Raw genomic sequence first — 25,702 nt, 5'->3', positions numbered from 1 at the left:
ATATGGGCAACCCAGTACATCTGCATTACTACCATTTCTATTCACCCACGTCTGGGTCCACCATATTTGTAACCAGTTTTCATGCTCTAGACTCGCCTTCTTGTGTCTCTGACTGTAGGGCTTCGTAGCACTGTGTCGAGGTCTATCTTTCTTTCCATAGTACGTCCTCGATGTACGTATATCTTTTCCCGCGTTTCAGCTGTCCTCGCGTTCAAGCATAACCCGTTAATTTGCCATTTTTAATACTGAAAAATTAACTTTTTTGATGTGTGAGAACTTGCATTGTCGGGGTGGATATTGACTCATTCTTCGCGATTGATTTCTTTTACTTTTCCGAACATTTCTGGCCTAAAAAAGATGGGGCACCATCAATTTCAAAAAGAAAATTCGAAGCAAATTTTTTGTAAAAATCGTCAAACTCACTTTTAGTAATTCACAAAGCACAATTTTTTATAGTATTAAAATTTAAATCTGATACAAAACATACTGAAAGTCATACCAATCTAGAAAAAAAAACCGCATGGCTTAAATTTTGGTGTTCTAAATGGTCTTTGAAAATCAAAAAATGGAAATAAAAATTTCAACTAATATTTGTGTGCAGATCTAAAAATCCCCTCACCATCACGTTGATGTAAAAGCGTATGGCCGATAAATAATGGTAGATAATTGCGCATGCAATTCTAACATTTCACTGAGTGAGTGCTGTATGAAAATACATAGAGGGTTGGGCTTTCGACGCTTCCTCCTCGTAAAAAAAACCATGCCTGCGTGCATTAGCAGATCATAAATTTAGCTGCCTGCAGCGTCACTTAGGCGGTATACCCACACGTGTACATATTTTGTTTAGAAACATGACTGGATATTTTCAATTCGCAATGAATTAAATTGGGATATAAACTCACAAAAATAGCAACAATTATTTATACCTTAAACATATTTTCCCAAAAATTGCCATTATAAAGCGAAGATTTATGGTTGTGTGCATTAAAATATGTAAATGGCAGGCGGATGCAATTTTTATAATTAAGTTGAAGAAAAGGCAGCGGCCACAACAATGTTAATCACAAGTGCATTGCCATAAAAAAGAACAACAACAACTAAACAACGAGAAGAATAAACTCACACACAAACATACGAGTATTTCATGAATGCGAACAGCAATCAAATTTGCAAGCAAAAGGAGCAAAAATTTTGGCAGTTTGTAAACATGGCAGACAACAAATGCAGTTCGTAAATCTGCAATCAGTTTTGGTTTTCTTTTTTGTTGGTGCTGTTTCTGTATGATGTTACCATATGAAAAGGTTGGGCTTGAAATCCCCAAAACCAAAATCCCCATTCATTGCTTGCCACCAAAACATTTCGATAGTCGTGAAGACAAAAATAAAATAATTTTACAAAATCAATAGTAATCAATCCATTTTCAATCAATTTTTTTTTGCCAGTCAATTGCTTTATTTAAAAAAAACAAAAACATAGCATTAATATGTCATGTTTTGACTTGACTTTAGCAAAATATCAAAAAAAAAAAAATTAATAATTGTAAAAGTTATCGCTGCCTGTGTGGAGCCCGTTTCTCCAGAAGTCCCTTGCAGTGATCATCACAAGTCCTTGGAAATTAATCTAAAATCAATCAGATAAGAGAAATTAGTTTTATTAAAAGATAATCGAGGCTTTCTTTTCTTTCAAAGTTAACAATATGGCGGTCACAGGAAATATTTTTCAGATTTTCGAGCAAAAAAACAGACAATTAATTATTTAAAAAAATTTAAATTGAATGAAAAAGAAATTCCCTCGACCAGGCACAGTTTTTTATCAATGTATTCAAAAGCAGTATAAATTTCATTGAAATCTACCAGGCGGTTTTTAAGTTACGAATCATTTAATTACTTACACTGTGTCATCTATTCCTGTGCCATATAAAAGTTGTTCAGCCGTCATAGCAGCTTCCAAAATATCGATTTGTTGTTGCCCACGTCGCATTCTACCTTCTCGAGTGCTATCGTTAGCGCGCTTATCTGCCACTTTCATACGTACGCATCCATTTTTTCAGCATACGAACGCTCCGAAGCGCCCGATCGCCCTTTGTTAATTGTTGAATAACTCGAAAAGTATTTGCCGGATTCACTTCAAATTTTCACACAATATTTTTAAGATATTATACTTAAAGAAAATGCAAAAAAATCCAATTTTTTTTTAATTCTGACTACCCCTAACCTCTTACATTTTTCATACTTATGTACATAAACCTTGGAGATCTAATTTTCGGTATTTGGAATTTGGAGATTTTAATTTTGGGGATGTTTTTCAAGCTGAGGATCTTGTGTATAGGGATTATATTTCGTGGGATTTTACGACTCTCTCCATATAAATGCCTCAGAAATAGTTAATTTTAACCTGAAACCACATGTCCTCTAGGTCCATATGGTTCAATATGGGCCATAAGAAAGTGGTTATCATCGTTGTGTAGCGCTCGCTGTTGACGGTGACCGCCTCACCAACGACGTTTTCAAAAAAATACGGACTAATGACGCCGCCGGCCCAAAATCCACACCAAACGGTAACTTTTTGAGGATGCATTATCACCTGGTGAACCTCGTGTGGATTGGTGTCGTCCCATATACTTTAATTTTGTTTGTTAACACACTAAAGATGATTTTTCGCGCAAAACTGGGGTTCACTTCCAAACGATTCGAAGCCCAGTCAGCGAACAAACGGCGTTGTCTATGGTCATCAACTTTGAGCTCCTGGGTCAGTTGGATCTTGTACGGGTGTAGGCCCAAGTCCCGATGCAAAATTCGCCAAGTTGAAGTCTGCGAAACGCCAAGTTCTTGTGCACGGCGAGGAATAGACTGCCTCGGGTTCTGCTGTACACTTTCACGGACCGCGGCAATGTTCTCGGCTGATCTTGCGTTCCTTGAACGTACGGGTGTTGGCTGATTGTTTACTGACCCGTTCGTCTCAAATTTGGCCACCAAACGTTGAAGAGTCGATTTGAAGGGCCACCACGTCTACCGAGAAATGGGCGCAATGCGCGCAACGTTTGCGTTAATGAACACTCATTTTGATAATAAAGTTTTATCATTTGAACGCTGTTCAATCGTGTAACTTGCCATGATGATTTGGCATAAACAACTGAATAATAAACAAAAGATTTGACAGATGTCACCAAAACAAAATGGCTGTCACAGGGCGTCAAAATCGACCCGCGTCAATTGAAAACCCCTTTACAGGGTTTGATTGAAAAGTAATGAGCCTTATTTATTGAAGCAGTTTTATTAAACCTTTTGGCTTATGCAACTAATATTCTTCAAAATAGAACCATTGAGCGTCAATACACCGCTCGTAGCGGCCTTCCACTGCAGGAAACATTTTTTAAACTCATCCGCCGGAATCGCGTTCAATTCGGCTGTCACAGTTTTTTGGATCGTCTCGATGGAGACGAAACGCCTCCCCTTCAGCTTTCTTTTCAGGCGCGGGAACTAGAAGAAGTCCGGAGAAGACATGTCTGGGCTGTAGGGAGGGTGGGGAAGCACCAGATCCCCCATCTTGACTAATGCAGAGGTTCAGAGGAAGGCGGTGTGCGTAATGCAGGATCCAATTGTTAACGAGGTCGGGCGGAACCCGGGCGACGCGGTTTTTCAGCCGAAGGAGCACTTCTTTGTAAAATGTAGACTAGCTCGACGGTCAATATTCAAAAATTCACGAACCCGGTTCACATCTTCGTCTGTTTGCGTCGTCGAAGGCATTCCAGATCGCTGTTCGTCTTCGACGTCCTCCCGGCCTTCCTTGAACAACTTGTGCCACCGTTTTACCTGGGCACTGGACAGAGATTGGTCCCCGTAAGCCTCCTTGAGCCCAATGGTTTCGGTACTCGTTTTGTTTAGCTTTACGCAAAATTTGATCGAGTAACGCTGCTCCAACGATCGCTGCATTTTCGCCGCTGCAAAATCCTAACACACTTTTAAAACAGCTTTCACGCGCGGAGCGATGTTGACTGCACCGCTGTTGCCAGCGAACTGGGACCGGTTTCTAGTGGACGGAGAAGGTCCAACGATCATTTTCCCCCACCAGCCGATTCGGTTGATCGCTTGGCAGACGCTCCACGCGGGAAGGCTCATTCACTAGTCTCGTTTATAGAACGAATGCTAACTGGGCGAACGAAATCTGGGTGACACATCCACCAAGAAATTCCCGATCAGGGGTACACCCCAAGGTGGGGTAATCTATCCACTTCTCTGGAACTTAACTGTCAATAATCTTCTTCAAGAACTTGAAAAAATGGGAGGGAAAATAATCTCATATGCCGATGATATTGTTATAGCAATCTCGGGGAAACACCTTCCAACATTATGCGATCTTCAACAAAGATCCCTCAACAGACTATCACTTTGGTGTAAAAGTCGAGGACTTGAAGTAAATCCGGAAAAAAACGGATCTGATACTATTTAGCAGAAAACATAAACACCTGCTCTTAAACACATATTCCTAGGAAGGAAACCACTTAGAGTAACAGAAAAGGCGAAATATCTAGGACTTGTACTGAATGGGAAGCTAAATTGCGGGCTCACAGTCGCAGATAGAGTACGCAGATCTATGATGGCGTTGTACTCCTGCGGAAGGCTAATTGGAAAGAAATTGGGATTGGAACCCAGAATGATGCACTGGCTGTACACAGCAGTGGTCAGCAGGCCTATTCTCTACTATGGTATTGTAATATGCTGGAATGCTCTTGAGAAGGGGGTGAACATCAAAAAACTTGGCAAGGTTCAGAGACTAGCATCTGTTCTCATAGCTGGCGCGATGTCAACCCCACCATCGAAAGCATTATATGCGACATTGAACTTCCTGTCGGTAGATCTGCAGGCAAAATATATCGCGCGCAGCACGGCAATAAGGCTGAACACTCTAAGTAAGTGGTCAAATAAGAGCTACGGTCACGGCAAAATCCTGGCTGACACTTCGGAGATTCCCGGATTGGTGGACTATGCAGTCTCGCTCACACTTGCCATTACAACGTTCACGACCCTCCTACTCTCAAGGGAAGAGTGAGAACGGGACGATTTAAGACAGGGCGAGTCTATCCATGTATCACAGATGGCTCAAAGCTTGAGGGCAGGGTGGGCGGAGGTGTATACTCGGAGCATCTGGGGATCTCCTTCAGTTTTCGGCTCCCCGACTACTGTAGTATCTTTCAGGCTGAACTGATGGAAATAACGAAAGCCGCGACACTGGTGCAGTGTGATGCGATATCCGGAAATGGCATTTACATTTTCACTGACAGCCAGGCGGCAATAAAATCCCTCACAAAACAGTCGACAACCTCCAAGGTAGCTATGAAATGCCGCACATCTCTTAACGAGATGGCTGAGTCATTTCGTCTAAGGATAATATGGGTTCCTGGCCAACGCAACATTGAGGGTAACTGTAGAGCCGATGAACTAGCGAGATTCGGCACCAAGTTGACCGATCAGTACGTAGACAATGACATAGGCATACCCTTACAAACATGTAAGCTACTTATCCTTGAAGAAATCGTAAGGAAAGCAAACGAAAGATAGCGTAATGAAGCCACCTGCAAAATCGCCCATCAACTGTGGCCGACTCTTAGTGCTAAATGCACTGAATCTTTGTAAGCCAAAATAAACACAGTCTTAGCACACTGATTTCAGTCATAACGGGACATTGTCTAATAGGTAGGCACGCCCAAAGGATGGGTGTGCAAGCACATAACTTCTGTAGAAGTTGTCTTGATGAGGAAGAGGAAGAGACAATCGTACATCTTCTGTGCCATTGTCCTGCTCTATCCAGACAGAGATTTGCTATTCTAGGCAGACAATTTTTTTATCGAATTGGAAGTTCGCAAAAATAGGAGGTATTCTAAAATTTTTGAAAAGCACATTCTGGTTTTAGGAGAAATAGGGAAAGCTCCCCACGCGGCATCACAATGGGCTATGAGCCTGAGTGTGTCCCACAGGACAACCGCTTCAACCTGAACCTAACCAACCTAACCATTGCGAAGATATCCGGCAGCCTTAGAAGATTTTTTTTTTGTTTTGATAGTTTGTAACAAATTTCTCCATTTTGCCATCAACTTACTGTGCCTCTTGACGCGTTACTTTTATTTTTACCATCAAGCCGTCATTTTTATGCGCAAAAACATCCAATCATCCATGAAACGAAAAATAGTCAAAATGATATCAGCTTCGTCCATCTGGCAACACTGTTGCTGCTTACTATCTCGGCAAACTTGCAATTGTACTCCTCGCATACCAAACTTGCGTTATAGAGCAAGGCCACGTAGTTGGGATTTACATACAGAATCCGTCAGATACTCAATTCATCGGCTCGTTTGTGGTGTAGTTTATTTGTTTTCTTCCAAAATTTTACAAGCGAATCCGAAATGTGTGAGGAGATTTGCATGCATGTTTGCTTAAATATGTATCGGGTGTTTTTTTTAAGAGCTTGAGAACTTGAATGTTTGAATGATTTTTTTTTTATTATAATCTGGTAGATAATTTAACGGCATTTATTTTTTGAATATGATATCCAGCATATGTCCGCCGCGACTACGTGCTGCATGGTTCATTCGATCAGTCCAATTTTCGACTATTTATTCCAATAAATCCGGACGTATGCCGTCAATTGTGTCCGAATATTGCAATAAATCGATCGTCTTGCTCAAATGTTGCCGATGCTTAGCTGATTCATTTTTGGAAAAAAAAATTCAGTCAGCAAGGCTCAATAGCGCTTGCCATTCACCGTTGCGGCAGCTCCTTCCTCATTCTGAAAGAAATAAGGGCCGATGATGCCGCTAGTACTCTATGAACAGATTTATTTTCTTTTTTTTTTTTTCAAAGTGAATTTCCACAATTTCGAATAGACATCTCAATACAGTTTGCTATTCTTAGCTGCCAAACCATAGTTATCGATATCGATAGTTCTCATGCAGCTAAAAATACACCCGATATGTGCAGCAAGGGGCATTTGCCTACGCCCCACCTACATGCAAACATACGATATTTGTATTTTGCCAACGGTGCTTTATTACAAATGAAATCGCCACTTGCCTTATTCGCTTTTTCTTTCTCGATTGTTTTTAAAATGGCAAATATAAATGTAGAAGTGCATAAACACAAGTACATATATACATATGAACATTAGTATGGGTCTCCGGTTAAGAAAGTTACGCTTCTGTAATTATTGCCAGTCTGTCAAATTCAATGTTTTTGTTTCTTAACTTTTCAATATGAGGCCTATCCGGCACTCTTCACCATGAGTAGTACGATGCGAAACTCTTTCATTTTGTATGAGAACGCGCTCAGGAACTCGTCACAATACGTGACACTATAGCCAATCCTTGGGCTGATGAACAGCTGGTAGCGAACAGCGAAATAGCGGGCTGACAGAAGTAAGGCACTAAAAATAACTGACGGAAACAATTCGTTTTTGGAATTAATGGAAAAATATCGCGATTTAAATATTTATAATTAGTTGTTTTGAAATAAATTTAACTGAAACGTAAAGTGAGGTTTTGGAATTTTCCTAATCCTCTTATATCCTTTTCGGCGTCTACTTTTAATTCGTCCTGCTATCGTGGAAAAGCTTAGGTATGGTTAATGGTTAATGGTAGTAAAGGGATAAGGTGTGGGCCTTTAGCACTGCGACCATATTGATCTATTGTGCGCCCTAAGCTGTCTATTGACTGTTAAGTATGCTTATGAATTGTACCAGCTCCTTCTGAGGGAGTGATTGAAGGTCTTCATCTGTAAGCATGAACTTGTTAAAAAACCTTTTCCTTCTATGCGTCAACACCGGACATTCGATGATGAGATGTTCTATGGACTCCTCACCATCGCAGCAAAATCTGCAGGTGCTGGTGTTAGTTATGCCTAATTTATGTAGGTGTTTGTTGCAGGTGAAGTGACCCGTGAGGGCGCCTGTGAGAGTGCGAATGGTCTTTTTGTTTAACGTGAAACCCATGTTAACTCTTTTAGCATTGAAACTTAGGTAAGGAGATTTAATTTGAATTTGAGATATTTTGCAAACATACTTTTCTCAACTTTTTTTAAGTTATAAAAAATTAAAGGTTATAAGATTCTTTGTTACCCACTTTGTATTATTTTATATATATTTCTTTATAATTATTGTATGTTTTTCGTGTATATTAGTTTTGTGTTTCAATTTTAAAAATTTTCATTTAAAACTCAATTTTTGAATTTTTTGCTTATTTATGTATTTTATTATTATTGTGCTTCTTTTTAAATGTTGGTGTAAACGGCTCATATACGACTACTGGAGAATCGCGCACTAAATACTAACCCAATGTGGTGTGGAAACTAAAAATGCCCAATATTTGTTTAAAAAATACCCATTCAATGTTTTTTGCCGGTGGCATTAAGAACGACATTAATGACGAGAAAAAGAGTTTTGCATCTAGACATCTATGCTCTTCACAATCATCTGTTGCCACTCACCAAAAACCACCGACTGACTGGACAATCGGACAACCGATGCGTATCCAAAATAAAGGAATGTATTCACAGTTTTGGATTTTTCATCTTTCGTTGGTTAGGTGTTGCCAATTGGCTTATAATTATAAAAACTTAAAGAATAATTAATTAAAATACCTTTCAGCTATCGCGCATTTATTTGAAAACTAACTTTAAACGGTTATACACCAGGCTTACAGAATCCGGCACTCGAAGTATAACCAATTAAAAAGGCTATAAATTTAGTTTAGAAGACCACTTTTATTCAATTCAAAGTAAAAAATGTGGGAAAATAAAATAAAATTAAGAATCAATTGACTTTTGCTCGATATGACCACCTGTTGCCTTGACTATGTCCTTAAGACGGTCCAGAAACGAATCGCAAGCTGCTGGAATGTGACTTGCAGGTATTTTGGCCCACTCGCGGAGAATAGCTTTTTTCAGTGCCTCAAGACTGGTGAATCTTTTAGTTCGGATCTTGCTCTCCAATGCCTCACTGCCAGTAGTTTCGGTAAAACACTTTATTCTTCCCTCCAGAGGAGCATCAACTTGACTGCTAAGCCTAGATGAGAGGACTAACGAACTCTTACACGCAACAGACTTCGTTATCATTTCAGTTGACTAGAATTAGTAGAAACAAGTGTATGCCCCTTTTGCGAATAGAATGATTAGCTTAGTGGGCCTTTTAGTGCGCCAAGTGAAGAAAAATCCAGGAACAAGACCTCCAAAGTTAACTGAATTGGCCAAGGAAAATTAAGGTAAGACTTGCCATCCAGAAACTGTTGGAAAAATACTGAAAAATGACACATTGGCGTGACCATCAAAAAAGAAGCCCAGTATTTTGTAGGGCCGTACTTTTTGCAGACGAGGTAAACATTAACCTTTTCGGACCAGATGGCAGACCTTTTATGTTACGCGAAGCCAATTCGGCGCTCAAACCTCAATATTTGCGAGCTACTATAAAACACAGCGATGGCAACGTTATGGTTAGGGCATGAATATCATCCAATGAAGTTGAAAGAAAGAATGAAAAAATATGTTTATTTAAAAATTTTGCAGAGAAAATTTGGTTCAAAGCGCTAGAAAATTACAAATTGAACCATCTTAAATTTTGCTTTTATCAAGATAACGACTCTAGGCACAAGTCACAAATAATACAAAATTACCTAATATATAAATGCCACCGAATGGTAGAGATTCTTGCACAATCACCGTTCGGTTTTCAAGGCAAATATAAGAAAATGTGACATCCATAACAAATCTGATCTTAAAACGGCGATTCTTGAGGAGTGGAACCAATTTAGCCCAGAATACACAAAAAAAATTGGTTAATTCTATGCAACGTAAACTTCAAACTGTAAATGATAATAAGGATACCCAACAAAGTACTAACTACCTTAAAATTTTGAAAATTAGAAATAAATAATTGTCCCTTTCCCCCTCTACTTGAGTGCTGTGTCTAAGTCATTTGCGTTAATAGGATTCGCAAGATGGAGCGCAATAGACTTTAAAGATTTTACTCGAAAGCCACTTTATATGTCTGTCCGCAATCAGAAGTCGGCTTCGGTATTGCTCCTTAATTTGGAGCTCTATGGTTTGGCCAAAATCAAGCCATTAACCGGCTGTCAGCGATTTTGCAGGAATCAGCTGATTTGTTGACGTAACAGATGAGACTAAGCACATTAGACAGGGTTAGTTTACTGAGGCGGTAGTCCTTGGTCGGGAAAACCCCGAGTCATTCCAGTAGGTAGAATCGGCTGCCATGGTAATGACACTCATCTGAAACCTCAATCCCTCTGGACCGAGTCTATCGAAACAGCACGTTTCCTACAGCCTACCGTTAGATGAATTAGACGATGACAATCGATGACTACACCGCACAGGCAGGGCCTAGTGAACTGATAGAACAACAATAACAACTTAACAGAGGAAGTGACAGCAGTTTGTTTAGAACAACGGTGAGCTTGTGTTGGTGATATATGAAAAACCAAAGCATCGTTGCCGCCGTTAAATGAAAAAATCCGCAAATTTAATTGTGCACCTGGAATACTCGTATTAGGATTATAATTATAAAATATAAATAAATATTTCGCAATAAAATTTATAATAACATAACTCCCAAATATTTAAACTTTCTTATTAAAAACCAGTCCAAATAAATGTGCGACGGTCGCAAGTTTATTTTTTTTTTCAACCCACCCTAATGTATGTAAATATAAATATGTAAGTATGGATGTGTGCGGATGTAAGGAAGTACATGTGCATATAATTTTAAATGTATGTAAATATGTATGTGGCTACAAAATATTTGTTGCAAATTTTTGTTTACATTTCAACACAGAAATTTCACAAATAACTTTTTGAAATGCAGATTTCAGATTTGGCTGGTTCACGTGATATTTCCGCCTTATTTACACACATATGTATGTACATAAATTTATATGCAGTTTATTTTATAATATCGCTCGCTGAATATTTTAATATTTAAATGAAAAAAGTCATAAAGGTAAAATTTTGTATTTATTTGCATTTGACATTTTTCGAGCAATCTCTCCTTGTTTTGGCTTTTCAACTTAAAAAACACTAAGCCAAAGTTGTTACGTATCTCATTTTCAAAAACATCATCAAATAATGTACAAAGTCAACCACAAAACTTTTAGGTGGTTGGAATAGATTTTTTTCCGACTGGTTTTATTCTATTCTGTTGCGTGGTACATATTTTTGGGGTCCATTAACTTATTATATATAGACCTTGATTGGATTGAATAACAGCTTGGGAAAAAATTTAAAGTTAAAAATTGGTTAGCTTCCGCAAAATAGCGTTAGTTCAACTCGAATATGTTGGTATAAGAAAACTATGATGTACTCATAAAATATTGTTTTCAGCTTTTCTACTCCAATTAAGCCTTCTAATATCCTTTAGTACTTACGTAAAAATTAGAGCACAACCGAACATTGATTTTCAAGCCGGAAACCGAACTTTTCAAAGGCTCAATGGCTCGTCGGTATTTTCACGTTGCTAGTGACAGCTTCTATTCCTATAGAGCAGACTATTCTACAGCAATTTTTTTCGGCAGAAAAAGGGGGCTTTGATACCACTAATTATTAAAAAAATTTGACAAATATTAAAAGTATTGGTCTTAGCGGTCTCTTACCCAGACATCGGCATTCCTTTGACTGTTGCTAAAGCGGAATTGCACAAACTTATTTCTCCGAATAGCGCAAGATAGATTGCGCTCCATTTCTTTGTATACTATTTCAAAAAACCTTTGGTTCCAGTACAATAGACATTGGACGCAGAAAGTTCTGGGGACTTCTCGCTATTCAATTTACAAACTCGTAGCTGTGTTTACCGGTCATTGGTCTATCAGCACACACGCAGAATAGCTAGGTTTACCATTTAATCCCCATTACAAAAGCTGTGGGGACCTTTCAGAGAAAGAGACTGTTGAGCCCTTTCTCCGTAAATGTTTAGCGGTCAGAGGATTAAGGTTATTGGTTGCTCTTTTCTTCGAACGCCTGGGACAGCTGTGGCTGGCGGTAGATATCTGCCCGTTGGAGGTCCCAAAATGGTATCAAAAGGACGCTTTAGTGCTACTTAGGAAGTGCCAGACTGATACTTCAACCAATTCACCTCCCTGCCTACCTAAAATTGTATAAAAAAAAAAGAAATTAAGAAATGCTCGGTCAAAATTCAGCTTTTTTCTGAAGCCGGTCCAAAACCGTACTGACATTTGTGGCCGAACATGGCCTAATTTTAACCCGAATTTGGTCGTTCTCTAGTTTTTTTATAGGTAACCAGAAATGCGTGATGCTGATCGATTGACCAAAGTTATGCAAAACTGTGTCTAAGTCTTGGCTAAAAAAGCTCTAAGCACAGTCAAGCAGAAAATACACGTTTCGAGTTCGCCTATCACGGCTTTGTCGGCCAGCATAACGACGGCCCAACAAGTCAAAAGTGAGCGACATTTCAATAAAAGGCGTCTTGCTGCGGAAAATCCTGCGAGTCGGCACTGCAAAACCTTGTTGCTAGGATTAAGCAGGCCATCGACAGAAGGGACTACGCTATGGGCATATTTTTGGATATAGAGAGGGCTTTTGATAATGCCACTTTCGACAGCATGTGCATGGGTGCTGGTGAATTGGATTCGTTCAATGCTAGCGCAAAAAATCGTCACGGTGCGGGCGAAGGAGGATCTGCTGGTGTCGTCCGAGGTTAATAGAGGCTGCCCTCAAGGTGGTGTACTGTCTCCATTGCTCTGGTGCATGGTGATCGATCCTCTACTCACCACCTTAAATGGTGCTGGAGTCTACACACAAGCATGTGTGGACGACGTTGCCTGTTTGATAACGGGCCCTTCGCTTATGAACATCTGTAGAAAAGTGCAGAAAACACTGGATATGATTGACACTTGGTGCTGTGCGAATGGGCTATCGGCAAACCTCACCAAAACTGATATTGTCCTCTTTACCAGAAGGAGGAAACTTGATGGACTCGTTCTGCCTAAGGAGTCACAATCTAGCTCTCCAAAGAAATCAAATATCTTGGAGTAATCCTCGATAGTACACTTCTTTGGAAGTCACACGTTGAAACAAAAACACCCAAAGCACTGACAGCCTTCTGGATACAGAGATACAGTGTAAGGCTGCCAGAGACTCAGTTGTGGTCAAACTCTGAAAATGAGCCCGGCAAACACTGTTTTCGCATTTTCACGGATGGCTCCGATGGCTCTACGACCCATTGTGATACTTGCATACAATTTGCATCCCTTAACTAATATGCCTAAACCACTTAGATCTTTTTAAGAAGGTAGCTAGTCCCTCGAGTGAGACATTTTGCAAATTTCCCAGGTCTTCAAAGAAATAATCGCCAAGATACTGCTATTGGCACGGCTTCTTTGAAGTGCAGAACATTGACACGGGAGGTGCAGTACTGACTCAATTTTTCTTTATCTCTGCAGTTCCTGCAGAAGTCGTCAAGCGCAGTGACCCGCGATAACACCTGTGAGGATGATAGCAGTTCATCTGTTGAATCAAATCAGACATTTCGCCCTTTTAAGATTCAGTTTTGGGCAGAGCGTTTTGGGCCCTTTCAGTTAGGAGACAGACACCACCTTCTATTGGTTTCCGCGATTACGCTCAAGTCAATCGCAGTATATAGTTCGTTTAGAGGAATTCTTATGTCCTCTACTACACGTTGAAGGTCGAACGCAGACCCTTTCCTTGCACACCCATCTGCTCTTTCATTTCCTTCCACTTCAGAGTGGCCACGAAACCAACAAAGTGTGGTGTTATGTGGTTGGATAAGGGAGAGCGACCGCCTTTAACACATTTTAAATTGATGCACATTGAGACCAGTGCCTTGATCGCTGCTTGACTATCAACAAAAATAGTAGTATTTTTTTTTTTTAAGCCCATTAGTCTTATCGTTTTTGTTGCTTTGTCTATATCGTAGATCTCAGATTGGAAGATGCTACAGCAGTCAAGTTTAGTTTTGAAGCGTTTGACAAAACTAGACATCGATAGCCTCTTGCCACATGCATTGAGATATCAGCGGTTAGCTCACCAATAATATCAAACTTACTGCGATTTTGATGAACGCCTGAGCTAAAGGAAGTTTAGGTTATTTTAGAATAGCCCACATCATTTGGGATTGGATTTTAATATGAAGAGGTGAGAATTCTACAAGAACCTCCATTAATGCCGTGGGATATGTACGCTGAGTCCTCTTTGCATTCACACGCAAGCCATTGTAACTTTGTTAGTTTGTTATTGCTGATTGCTTTGTCGTGTAATTCTCCCAGACTACTGCCCAGTAGAAAATCACAGGTCTGTCTATAGCCGTATAGATCCAACGCAGTTATTTTGGTGTACGCTCAACTCGTCATGAATACTCTAATGACAACTCTTTTATGGTGCCTTCTATAGTTCTTTTTGGTCAAATGTTGTACCCAAAATTTTACTTCCCTTTATATTTTTATATCAATTCCATCTTAGTAATTTCAGATGTTTCCTTGGGAATGCTAAATTTTGTTATATTTGATAGTCATTATAAAATTTAAGTATATGGAACTTGAAAAAATATATAACTTAGATCATTTGAATAATTTGAAGCATTTTTATTTAGATTTTAAAAAATTTTAACGTTTTTATTTATAGAATAATTATTATTGAAACAAAACCCGTTTTAGTTTCTATTATTTATGGCTTCGTCTACTTCATTGCACTCTCATTTTATGTTCTCCGACTTCCATAGTAAAAATTACTAACTAACCTTTTTCATCAACAAAACCTTTTTCATAGATAATTTCGATGGCTTTATAATGTTCATTCGCGATTCCATTTCTCACAATCATTAACCGTAAAATCTCTCGCAGTGATATATACTAAAAAACAGGAAAAAAGGTAAATTATGTAGGGTTTTTCAGTAAGAGCGCTTCAACTTTTGAACTTTTTTGAATAAAACACAAACGGTTTGACTTTTTTAACTAATTTTTTTTATTATCGAGTTTGAACATATCCATTTAAGTATGAAATTCGATTTCTTTTGCATGACCACCGCGTGCACGTTTTACGAAGTCCAATCGTTGAACCCAATTTTCGACCACTCTTTTGCATAAATCGGCCGAAATTCCAGCAATTTCGCGTTCAATATTGGCTCTGAGCTCACAAATCGTCGCCGGCTTGTTACTGTAGACCAATGACTTCACATAACCCCAAAACGGGACGGCTTGTTAAATGGACCGTAAAATGGCCGTAATGCTCTTAAAGTAGCAGCAACAGAACGATTATTTTCATAAAAAATTTGGACGATTTGCAATCGTTGCTCAAGTGTGTAGCGTTCCATGATGAAATGTATACTAATGAAGTTTATAAATGACAAGCGAAAAATAAAAAATATTGCGTCGTTCGCCCTCCCTATCGGAAAAAAGTTGAAGCGCACCTATTAAAAAACCCTATAGAAAAAACGAAACTGTTTATAGTTAATTTTGATTAGTTATTAGCGGTCTTTGTTTATGGGTTATGCCCCCATTGATTTTTATTTAGAACATTTTCCAATCATAGAGATTTCTATTCTATCAAATTTGACTTATAGTTTCATTCTGATAAAATTTCTTCATAAACAAATTAACAATAAAAACATGCAGTCGGGCTGCAATCCATAAAACTTACTCTGCAAATACTGCGCATAATCATTTTAGCAGTTATTTTTTTTTTTTTGTAATAAATAATTTCAAGCCAGTCTGGCAACCTTGAATTGTTTGAATATTCACTCATTTGGAGACTTGTCCCGCTCTTTGCTTACGATATTAACGAGTGGGAAATCGCGATAAACTACTGTGAACAGAGAGCGACCGCATGCATATGGATTGGTGCGCGCAAATAACGTACACGATCTCTTCATTCTCATACAATCGGCTGTACAGTCAAACGAGTACCAAGTATTGTTTATGCCAAGACCACCTAGCATTGTTTTTGTATTATTTTTCTCGTCACCAACATTTGTTAATGCATCTACGCTTTTCTGCTGTGCGAAGCAAAAGGCAATTCTCCAGCACGTATGTACATACATATATCCAAAAAGATCTTCTCGGTCGCTCACAGTGCTTTGTTGTTGTTCGCTCTTTCTTTGCGAATTGTTGCGCCTTCTATTGTGTTGTGCGTGTGTGTATGTGCCGCCAAGTTGGTTGTGTGTTTTGTGCACGCCGCCTCGCAACAACAAAAAGGGGACAAACGGCGTACAAAAAGAAAAGAGCGAATGAATAGAGTTAAATAGAAGCCGGAACGAGAAGAAAGAAAAAGACAGTGAAGCACGAACGAAGCGAAGAAGTGAATTGAACGAAAACAAAAACACCATAAAGTGGAAAAGGCAATGAAAGAAAAGATTTTGATCGTATTCTCTGGTACGCTTGCCGTTAATAATTCTTCTTCTTCGTTGCCGCTTCGTCGTCGTCGCTGTCGTTCCGTTGTCGTCAGTGGTTCCTCATTTGCTTTTAACAACACAGAATCTCAGTCTCGATTTTTACACAGAATTCATCGGTGTGTCTGTATGAAATCCAAAAAATTAACCGCTGAAAGATACGTGTGAAAAAATTAGTAATTTTACAAACAAATTGAATACAACTAAAAGTGAAGTTTCTTAACAACCAGTTGGAAGTGCAAATGTTTAAAACTTAAAAAATTGCAAAAATAGTGAGATTCAAGAAAACCAAAAATCGCTACCAGTTTGATTTGGCTCGTCAGGTTGGTCATCATCACTGTGATCCTCGGCTAAAGCAAGTGTATCGAAAATCTCGCCTCAATGCCCGTATACCATAGAATTAAGCCCACACTTACCGCCCATATTTCTTACAGTACTCTCCCACCGCCCCCCATTCCCTTGGTGTCAAATTAACGTGGTGTGCATTGCTTTTATTGTTTGAAAAATTGAAAGTGAAACCAGAAATTTTTACTTATTTCAATTTTTTCCTTGTTGAAAATTGTTTATATTTGTATATTAGGATTTTCTTTCGCGTTCGTTTTATTTTAACTCGTATAATATTTCGTTGTAATTATTTTTTTAACGGAAAATATATATTCATAAATACGCGTGTGCGTGTGTGTTCGTCTATATCTCCGTCGTCGTGGTGTGCAATTTCGTATATAATCCTTTGTGTCAACAAAAGCCGCGCGCATTTTTTTTTATATTTCCATTGTCGCGCATTCAAGTCGTTATCCGCCAGTTGTAGCCGGCGTTAATTATTGTCATCGCCGTGGTCCTCGTCTCCTTTTAATGGTTTGGACGAGAATTCATATTGGAGTACGTGTCTTATTTGGTGTCGCGTGATATTATTTGCCAAGTAGTGTAGTAGTGTAGTTTTGAAATTAGGAATTCAATGCCTGAGTGCCAAGCTCGCTATTCGAGTAACCCTTGCCCGGTGTGACGCAAATCGTTGTTAGCCTTACACCCTGTATTTTGTGTGAAGCCTACAGCGCGATCGCCAACATTTCACCATTTGTCCGCTGTCCCTTTTGCTTTGGCATCTGTCAAATTCGAAATTGGCCAGCTGTCAAATGCTGGGCATAGTCAATAAAACACTTTTCGCGCTTGTCTATAACTAAATAAATCATTATTTTCAGTTTATTTGATACAAAGATTAAAAATAAATAAATATTTACTCAAAGCAATCATTCGCACCATAAAGGCGTGTCACAATTTCTGTTTCGAGAATTGTGTGTGTGTGTTTATGAATTGAATATTTTTCGCTCAAATAAAAGTCTAAATTATTGTAAGTGTTGCTCTTTATTGTTAACAAAATTTGAGGTGAAGTGTCTGGAAAAAATAAAAAAATAAAAGATTGTCGAACATCCTTAAAAAAGTGGCATATAAAACTTGAAGAAAATTTCTTAGTGTTGTTTTTGTTTACTTTTTTTGTTTTTTTGAGAATCTACTTACGTGCGAAGCGTGCAGGTAGTCTTCCTATTGCAAACAAACAACGAGTCAGCGAATTGCTAAACCAGCGTTTTCCTGCCTGGATCCATTTTTGTGCAAACTGTAAGTGCTGCAATACACATTTTAGTATTCGAAACATTTGTGTTTTTCTATGTACAAATTACCGTTGTATCTATTTGCTCTATTTTCCAATAATATTTTCCCTACTTTGTTAATTCTCGCATATCTTTTCGATGTAATCAGTAACGAACGTTTCCAGTCATATGTAAATATGTATTATATTTATTTAGTTCGTATGTTTGCGCTTCACCCACGGCACATTGACCAGGTAGTAGCAGTGGCGCAAAAATAATAAGAGTATCATATTTCGTTTTTTCTTTTTTGGTTTTTAGTCGCTAGAATGTCAAAATCTATAAACCAAATAAGACAATTTAGAGACCAAAGAAATAGTAAAATCTCTAATCAGCTGCTCTACTGCGACTACCTGTTCAATGTGGCTCGGCTTCACCTAATTTCTTCTATAATAATTCTGCACTCTTTACGCGCTCGTCTCCTGCTATAGTTGATCACTTCTATGCGTCATGTGAGCCCACTTTCGTTTTCAGTCAATCGTTTGTTATTTATGTGTGCTCTTTCGCCGGTTGGTTACCTGTGCACGTGTTGTCTTACCTGTTTCCTCCTTCTTCCACTATTATACATACGTTGTTCTTCGCAGCGGCCTCTAATGCATATATAACTACATCCCTTCTAACCACATTTGTACCTGGTGTATGCTTCGCTTTGGTGTACGACCAGTTTCCTCTTGCGCTTTTGTTTTTGTTAAGAGGTACATTGCATTTACATTTTGAAAACTACAGCCGTTAAAAGGTATTTCAGAACGACACCCCTTTGGAATAAAATTACAATATATGAGTTTAGCATATTTTTAGGCTACAATAGCTATTTTCTATTATTTTTTTCTGTGTTTTTTTTTCAGTTTGTATTTATTCATTTTTTTATATAAATGATGATATTATTATATTTTTTATCTTTTTTCATAAGTTCTTAAACTTTTAATTGTTTTTTCTGTTTTCATTTAATTTTTCTTTTATTTATTATTTAATTCTTACCTTTTTTATTGTTTTTGTTTAATATTTAATATATATATATATTTTTGTCCCCCCGTTTGTACTTATTAATTTTTTTATATTTTAATAAAAAGTAACTATCTGTACCCGGCGCGCGTTGCTACGACAATAACTAAAATAAATTTGAAAATAATAACTTTCAAGCAAAATCATCAATCAAATATTAAATTCATTCTAAACTGATTATTGATTTTATTTATTTCGAGAAAATTGTGACATTACAAAGTTTAGTTTCAATTCGATGTTTATTGAAGTGCTTTGGGATGCAGGCCAATAAATCAGAAGCTTTTCCGACACGCGAGCAAGCCACATAGAGCTGTCCATGTGAGAAGCATGTATTCTCCAAATTTAATCCACACACTTGTAACGATTGTCCTTGTGCTTTGCTAACAGTCATTGCGAAAGCGAGTCGCATCGGGAACTGTAAACGTTTGAATTCGAATGGCATATCTGTCGGGATCATTGGGATACGTGGCAGCAGTACGTCTTCACCTTTGAATTTTCCAGTCAAAATTGTTGCCTCGATAGCATTGTTCATCATTTTCTTGACTGAAAGTCTGAAGAGGAATGAGTATGCCAATTTTCAATGTAAGAACGTGCAGCGGCTTCCCTGGCAAATCAAGCGAATTAAAGAATTCAGTTGGATAGGTGACAACCTCGTCTTGATTCCCCACAGTAGCGATGAACTAATATGTTGTGGTTACCCATGCTGAATGCTGAAGTTGATGGTATTGACGTCGATGTTTTTGGCTACTAATATAGCACGCATACTGAGCACGCATACACTGATAGTTTTTGTAGTTTTGTTCAATGTTTGGGAAAACTTTTTGCACCAATTCGTCTATGCTTTCTGTGATCTTACACGATCACATACTAATTGTCATACTAATTTTTATGACAATCGGTTGAACGGGGCAGAAGTTCCTACTCCGCAGCGCCACCTGGTGGCGAGTGACATCAATGAGCATATTCTACAAATCTTCTCCGTGGAAAAATACATATATATACTAATTATTATAATAATTGGTCCAGTAGATTTTGAGTTCATCGATGACATACAAACAAACATTCATTTTTAGATTTAAGGAGAAGATGATATTTTAATAAATACATTTTTACCTTTTTTATAATTTCTTACACTTTTAATTGTTTGTCTTATTTTTTTTTTAATTTTTGCCTTTTTCTGGTTTTATATATTTATTTTTTTTTTTATTTTTTTTTTCTGGCTTTATCGATTTGTTGCTTTTTATTTTTTATTATCCTTTTATTTATTTATTTTTTTTTATTATAATTTTTTGGTGTTTGTATTTATTCATTTTTTCTATATTTTATTATTATATTTTTTATCTTTTTTTATAAGTTCTTACACTTTTAAGTTTTTGTTCTTTTTTTTTTAATTCTTACCTTTTTTATTATTTATTTTATATTATATATCTTCTTCTGGTTTTCTATATATATTTATTGTTTTTTTTATTTTTTGTTATTATTTTTTTATTTTCTTCTGGCTTTATCTATTTGTTGTATTTAATTTTTTATTATTATTTTATTTATTTATTATATATTTTTTAATTTAATGATTAATTATTATTTGTTGAGTCTTTCCAATACAATTAAGATCTTATAAACTAAACAGACAGTTATTTTCTGCAAATGCATCAAATATTATATTCTTAAAATATTATTTGCAGAATATGCTAAACATTCCCTAATTTTTTTTTGTGATATCACCTTCAATTTTAATTAAAAAGGCATGGAGAAAAGATTTCAGAAGGTTTGCCCTGCCTAACATCAGGGAAAGGGGACACCAATTGTAGAGGGGTTATTGAAAAAGTAATAAGAGATGAATTGGGCCACGATGCCTAGAAGACAACGGTGTGCCCAACATCAAACCCTTACTCGGCTTTCATCGACTTTGAAGGGATCAGCTGGGTTTTTTACGACAAAACTGAGACAGACAAAACTTGCCGTTCCCACGGCAGTCGGTTCTAAGTAACCGGAACGACACGGATTTATATTCGGCCAAGGACTGTCAGTTCAGCAGCATTCCCCGTGTATGTATGGGACCACATGACAGCATTGCTTATGTTACTTCGTTCCCCTCTGAACGTCGACGCATACTACGCCCAACTTTGTATAAATTTTAAGTTGCCAGACGAAGATCTGTTGAAAGCATCTTGCATGTGGCTGATTACGCGAAAATTCACACAACTTTCAAAAAGTTGGAGTTTATTAAATTTAGGGTTGGCTGAAAGTATTGTTAAGTGTCATTTCGAAAATACAATAGACAAAATACCTACATATATCAATATTTTACAAATTTGCATGAAAACTATATTCTATGAATTAATATGAGAAAATTGTGATTTTCTACACGTGATAGTATGCGAAGTTTAATCAAATATAAATTTTTTTTTTGTGCAGTGCATCCTACAAAAAAAAAAGACATTTTACTCAAAGGTGCAAGTTTTTTTGCAAAATTCACCAAAATTTTATAAATTAAAAAAAAAACATCAAAATCTCCAAATATTTTTCTTTCGAATTTTTGCAAGAAATCTAGGTGTACAAATTTTTTGCCTATTCAATACAAGTTTAAAATGGCTCAAAATGCTCTTCTCCAATTTTAAATTTTTAGGAAATTGTACAAGTGCTCTATATGTACTTTTATAAAAAACATAAAAAAAGTATGTACAAAGAAAAAAGTTAAAACTCTGTATTTAGTCACGCTACTATTATTTTTAACACAAGTGTTTATGTATGTGGGATGAAATGCATTTTTCAACGCCATAAACTGGCCGGACACCGTTCTAAGAAAAGCAGCTTCAAACCATTATTGACCCACTTCAGTGCTTTACTAACTGCTTGGTCTTTCCGATAAACGATGCATTATGGTGGATGGCTGTCAGACATCCAAAGAAGTAAGGTAGCGATGCCGCATTCTGGGAAAAGCGGAACAGTCGCAAAGGCGGTGTTCAACACTTCTTCCCCGTTCATTCAGAGATCCGGTTTCTTATTCAAAACCAGTAAAAGCTTTTATAGACTCCGTTAAGGCTGAAGCTCACGATGCTTGAAGCATAAGTGTGTTGAAAAGGGCACTCCGATGACTTATGATTTTTGAGAGCACCACCGAGGTCTGGTGCTTGGGCAAAAAAGAATTTTTCAGGTATACACATCGTTAAATAAATATAGCCCCAGGATTTTTGGCAAGTTTTGACTATTTATTTGTTTCTTTTTTGAAAATATAGTTCAAAAGGCCAAATGAATCCAGTTAGCAAACTTAAAAATGTTAAAACATTAAACAAATTCTTATCAAAACTACATTTTGTAATCAGAATTTTTAGAAACAGTATTATAGGCCATTGATTGTACAAAAAAGTGAAAGTTTGAAGGGGCTCAAAAGTAGTTTCTTTTTTTTTTAATTTAATTTGTTGCTGACGGTTGTGGATGTTCCACTCTTCTAGCACTGCTACGATGAACTTCCAATGATCACTCTTACCTTTTTAGGCAGTCAAGAGTTTCAATAAAGCCTCTGAACTCTACACTACGAACATTTAGCCTGTGCACGGCGTACATCACGGACTTGACCTGTCGGCGCAGCGTTACTCCGATTTGGGTGGCGTAACATTCACAGTAATGAAATGGGTGATGAGCTATGCCGAAACAGCTTCATCTTAGATGTCATAGTGCCTGAAAAGACTCTTGTACCCCGTGAGTTTCATCTGACAAGGAAGTTAACATCAGTAGGATATTCTTATAAACCACTTCCTTCAGACGAAGTTAGCTTTATGCGGTTTCTCGCATGTGTTTATTATAGAATGCGATAACGGCAGGTTTGTTTAGGAATCTTCGGACTTCCCCGTTTAGGTTGTTTACTATTATCATTAAAGTGAAGGCACTCCTTAATGTTTTCAAGTGGAAACAGCTTGATCTTAGATATCATAGAGCCAGAAGATGCTCTTGTGTCTCGTTAGATTCATCAGGGATCGGATCTCTCAGCATTGGCTGAATATGGCTTTGCGCAGCTTGATGGTCGGAGAGTCTGCAGTTATTTGTGGGCAAGATTGATATATATGGCTAGTAGCGGCGGTTTTCACAGGGCGATAGGCTCAGACTGGGATTGGGGTGCACTGGTGTGCGTCTTGATGTTCTAGTTGCGATCGCTATGCAACTTTTCTTGCAAACATCTTTTCGGGCATTCGCATGCGAAAGTAAATATTTTTGAAACCAAAATTTTAAAATAAAAAATAATTACATAACTCTTATGTAATCTTAAAGTAGTTCTTATTTAAAATGGCCACAGCTGAGAAATTTGTTACCACATAATTATTATGTGAACTGCAATTTTGTGCTAATATCATTCAAATAATAATTTTTTGCTGACTAAGTTGCAAGGTTGAAATGCCACCTCATGTGACTGTGCGCTTATGCCGCCGCCAAGCCTCGAAAGAGTGTGAACCTCTTGTTGAAGAATGTGAGTAAATGAAATACACGCCAGCTTATGACCCATGATTCAATTATACAAGGTTAAGTAAAGTTTGACAACTGATTTCGGATGCTACTTAATCCATTGATGCAATTTGGAAGCAAGGGAAAAAAGGGCATAAGTTGATCCCCTTTCGGAAAATGTAGTAAAAAATTGAAAAAGGTCGTTGTAAGCCACTGAATAATTTTATGTTATTTTATAAGTGGTACTTAATTATTTATATTTTTAACTTAACTATTCCCATGGATTTGTGTCATATATATATGTATTTTGACCATGCATCGGATTGGAATCTATAGGTGCCATTTGTAAACCTACACTGAAGTAATAAATATAATAAAACAACTTGAGAATAGTGGAAACTCTTAACGAGGAAAAACCACTTTTATTTCGTCACGTCCGTTAATCATACATTTGATTTTTTAACGAGATTACCTGCAAAGTTACAAGTATAAAATCTGTGTTAAAAAAAGATAAATTCATATATACGCAGAAACACAAGTAGACGCCCAAAGCATTGCATACTTTACTTACAATTATATTATCGAATGCTCATTAATTTGAACAATTTTGGTAAAAATGATATCCCACCGTAAAGCTCCCTGCCGTTGAACTGGTTAAACGCTGATTCCAACATTTTAATTTTGTCCAAGAACTCGGTGCTTGGTTTAACTAATCCGCCCTTAGATAAAGTGTCAACCCAAGTAAATGTAGGCTCATTGCATGAACAATTGGTCAACTTTAATTTGCGTATTATGTAACCGGCAATATATTCAAGGGCATCTTCGTGTAAGCTATCAAAGTCGGCGTCCTCATTTAATGAATCGTTGGTATATTGGTTATTACTTCTACATTAAAACAAAACAACAGAAAAATTATTGTTTTTGTTTTAAAGCGAATATAATATTTACTTAGAATATTTTGGATGTTTATCTAACACAAGAGCACTCACAAATATGTGATGTTACTTATGTATGTGTTTTAAGTTAGTTCGCAGTTGAAAAACAAATATTAGTTAGATGGGAAACGAGACAAAAGTAAAAAAATGGAGTCTCTAAAGGAGTATTTTCATTACATTAAAATGGAAATGCAGCTAGTAAACAAAAAAATTTGGAAAATTATTTCACTCTTATGCATATAAAGCCATGTTTAGTAACCTTTGCATTACGACGTGTTGCAAATTTCCTCATTTCAGTACCGTACGAACGTAAATGTACGTTTCATACCTGTTTTTACAAAGTTTTATTCCTGAAATAAATGCTGACTTTTAGCATCCTTCATATGCATTAAGAGAGTAACTTGTTAAACCATTGAATTTGATATAGATTTGGCTGCCATGATATGTTAACGACAGGAATGAGATAAAACAGAAAATTTAATTTCGTATTTCGAGCATAACAATATATGACAATATATGTATGTCCATTTGTTACCGTAAAGACATTGCAAAGGCAGAAGTTCAGTCGATCATTCCTCCACGTAAGAAAAACATTGGAGTTAGAAGAGTTAAAATTGAAAAAATTACAAATTTATTAGTTTATTGTTTATTTATCTTGCAAACGCTCGCTTATCAACTCTGAATTGCTGGTCAACGTTACAAAGGCGCTCCTCTTATCCTCTATCAACTTTGGCGTAGAAATATATGGCCAACATGCAAAAATAACATCAAGCTCCTAGCGTCTCCTTACCATACTGCTGTCCGACGATCTTTACGTGCATTTCCTACTTCGCCAATAAAAAACATCTTGGCAGAATTAGCTCTACCATCACTAATCGACAATGTGGAGGACAATATAAGGAAACTTTATCCTAAGCTTGCTCTCACTTCTAATGCTTTGCTACAAAAATGCTTTCACTCGGCAACCGTGCGTGCACGGGCTCCTAAGATAGCTTCATCAATTTCCAAATGCGCCTCTTTTGCAAAAGACAATGGACTGCCCTTAAGACTATTATCGACGAGACATGGCCATTACCTGCCATGGGTGCTAAAAAAATCATCTTTTATAAACGACTTAAGTTACATGCAAAAATCTACTACGACATCGGTAGAGTATTGCGCACATTTTTTAGAAATTTCATCTCGCTTTAAAAGCACTAGTTGGCAGCTAATCTTCACCGATGGTTCCAAAGCGAATTACACTTCCTGTTTTCAGGCCATAAAGAACTATAATAA

The sequence above is a fragment of the Anastrepha obliqua genome, chromosome 1 (assembly GCF_027943255.1).
Source record: "Anastrepha obliqua isolate idAnaObli1 chromosome 1, idAnaObli1_1.0, whole genome shotgun sequence".
Lineage (NCBI taxonomy): Eukaryota > Metazoa > Arthropoda > Insecta > Diptera > Tephritidae > Anastrepha > Anastrepha obliqua.
Note: the sequence above shows the minus strand (reverse complement) of the source record.